The following is a 3,254-nucleotide window of genomic DNA, read 5'->3' as shown; positions in this document are numbered from 1 at the left end:
GGGCTGTAAAAAAGTAAGTAAACTAGTGAGCTGATGGTCAATTCAGGGTTGAGGTTATTGTAGCAGCTGCTTGAACTTGCAATACTGAAGTAAATAAGCTACTAAATGCAACATTTCTGATTATAATATCATAAGTTAAAAAGGGATGAATAAGAAATATTTGACATTTCTGAAATGTTTCTTCCTCAGTCAGAGCTGGCAAAGATGCCACAATCCCAAAAGAGGTGCTTTTAATTAAAAAAATAATATATTATCATTACATTGGAGTCATATTTTTTTTATACTGAACTACATTTGAATCTGGAATTTAGTCTAAACAAAGCTGGAAAGTGAAATAGTTTGTGAAAAATCCCTCTTGCACGCTCTAATTGATATAAGTGAGTTGGCTCAAACTGTATTTGAGCCAACGTTATTTTTTATTTGATCCGGAAGATCAAATTTAGAGTCTGAAATGCTCAGAAACACATGTGCATGAAGAATATGCAAAAGAAAAGAAATTAAAAAAAAGCACGAAATCAGCATTTTCTTCTGTTAAAATTACGAGTGACTCTTCTTTAAAGATTTCTATATTCTCCTCCTGCTTTTGAAAAGCATTTCATTAAATGAAATTGCATTTGTTTTATGTTGTGGCATGTGAAACTTTAATGTATGTTTAGATGCTGCTGTCTTGGCCAGGTCTCTCTTGCAAAAGAGATTCTTAATCTCAATGAGTACTACCTGGTTAAATAAAGGTTAAAAAAAAAAAAAGTTATCTGGAGAAAATGAAAAAGGACTCAATGGATGGATTTAAAGCTTCCTTTGGAATATTTCATAAACATATTATATATAATATGGAATATTTACAGCCCTAAAACTGTCCTGTAATATAAAGCAAGCATTTTCTGAAGCCTGGATATGAGGGCCGGACCGGGGATATGGAGACATGCGTACTAGTGCGTGCCAGACACCGGCAGTGACAGAGGGCCTGGCTCAGGGAGATCCAGGCTGGTAACAGGTAAACATCTCGGCGACTGGTTTGTGGAGAGAAATTACGCACAGCAGCTCACCAAGAGCTGCAGATCTGCATGGAGCTCGGTATGTTTTGTGGTGTGTTTCTCCACTCTCCAGCTTTCTTCAAAGATCTTTTTATTAATTGTCAATAATCAATAGAACAGTCACTATACAAGGAAAGTTATTTTTCTGAACAACACTCACCCTTGACACAACACATCAATCAATCATACCTGACAATATATATATATATATATATACATACATATATGTATATATATATATATATATATATACATACACATACATATACATACAAACTCTCCAGCTTTCTGACCAGAGACATCCGGATGCTTTCGGCTGGTTCATAACCAGAGATGTTTCTGTCAGCACCTTCCTGAATCTCTCTCTCTCTCTCTCTCTCTCTCTCTCTCTCTCTCTCTCTCTCTCTCTCTCTCTCTCTCTCTCTCTCTCTCTCTCTCTCTCTCTCTCTCTCTCTCTCTCTCTCTCTCTCTCCTCCCCTCTACCTCTGTGGAAGGTCACCTTGGCAGCTCCAGGCAGGGCAGGAGGTCCAGAGGAGCACGGGGGGTGTTGAGGGGGTCGGCTCCTTTGCTCACCTGGTGAGTCCGGATCCACTAATAGCGTCCTCCCCTCCTCTCCCCTCCTTCCACAGCGTACACCCCCTTCCCTACTCGCCCTCCACCTGCTAGTGGATATGATAACAGCTTTGGCACACAGTAGAATCATCTCCTCCGCACTTTGCATATGAAGTATTTCTACCTTTACAGTAAGCACTTACACAATCACTTTGCCCTCCTTCCTCCAATATCTGAATCCCTTAATTCACAGTCTCTCCCAGAGTTTTGATGACTGAAGCCCAAAACAGTGACTCAGCTGCAAAAGGTGGCGGTTCAAGTCCCAGAGGAAGAGCTCTGGACACCTTCATCCTCTCCTCGCTGCCAGGATATGAAACTGGTTACAGTAGAATGGAGCTATTGTTTGCGCGTAGAAGGGACGTCACCAATACCAGACATTTAATTTAAACATAAGTGAGATTAATATATCTGTAATCTTTTTAGGATATTATTCTGACGCTCGGTCGACAGTAAAAAATAATCAACTCTGAGAATTATTAGTTATTTATTGGTATTTTTATATATTAATATTATCGTTATAATAATGTGTTGCCCTATGTTTTAAGCATGCAACATTTGGTTTTAAATTAAGAATCATGGTGCATTTGCATTTTGATGCAGAGCTGCCCTCGATCATCAATTAACTCGTGCACGTACTGCATGGGTGCGTTTTAATTCTGCTGTCTCGCGGCTATAGTGCCGCCTTCACCCTCTGCACAGTCGCACCATTGAGCTGCTGCAGGGACTGGCTGCTTAGGCCTCCAAGAGTAAACAGTGAGGAAGCAAGTCGAGACAGGACAGAGGGGCTGAATTCCAGCCACAGCACAATACTGATAAAGTATTGGCCTCGAGCCACAGCTTTCATTAGTTTATTTATATGTTGAGGCTACTTCACCATTCATCATACACAATCCAATCTGTGCTCCAATCTCTAAATGTGTGTTGGGCAGTGGGGATGTTTTTTTTTTTCTAGAGAAGTATTGGGCTGTAAAAAAGTAAGTATAATAGTGAGCTGATGGTCAATTTAGAGTTAAAGTTATTGTAGCAGCTGCTTGAATGTGCATTACTGAAGTAAATAAGCCACTAAATGCAACATTTCTGACTATATAAAAAGGGATGAATACAAAATATTTGACATTTCTGAAATGTTTCTCCCTGAGTCAGAGCTGGCAAAGATGCCGCAATCCCAAAAGAGGTGCTTTTAATTAAAAATAATATACTACCATTACATTGAAGTCATATTTTTTTATACTAAACTACATTTGAATCTGGGATTTAGTTTAAACAAAGCTGGAACGTGAAATAGTTTGTGAAAAATCCCTCTTGCACGCTCTAATTGATAGAAGTGAGGCTGTGGATGTGCTACCCATCTCGCATATTCATCAGCCTCACATCAGTGATGGGTAAAGAACAAAAATGTCAGCTCCTCCCGCTCTCACCCTGTCAGTCGGTTTCCACCCTCCGACTGTGACAATGTGCGTCTTCATCGCTGCTGTTGTTTTGTCTCTGTTTCTCTACGCCTGCAGCCTCAAATCTGTGTGTGTGAGAGCCGGGGCAACTGTAACAATGAAAGCAGCTTTGACCTTGTCATTTAAGTGTGACCTCAGTTCAGATTTAATTTGTGGAGGT

Source organism: Sebastes umbrosus, chromosome 10 (genome assembly GCF_015220745.1).
Source record: "Sebastes umbrosus isolate fSebUmb1 chromosome 10, fSebUmb1.pri, whole genome shotgun sequence".
In the NCBI taxonomy this organism is placed as follows: domain Eukaryota; kingdom Metazoa; phylum Chordata; class Actinopteri; order Perciformes; family Sebastidae; genus Sebastes; species Sebastes umbrosus.
The sequence above is the reverse complement of the archived record's forward strand: the minus strand, read 5'-3'. Positions refer to the sequence as shown.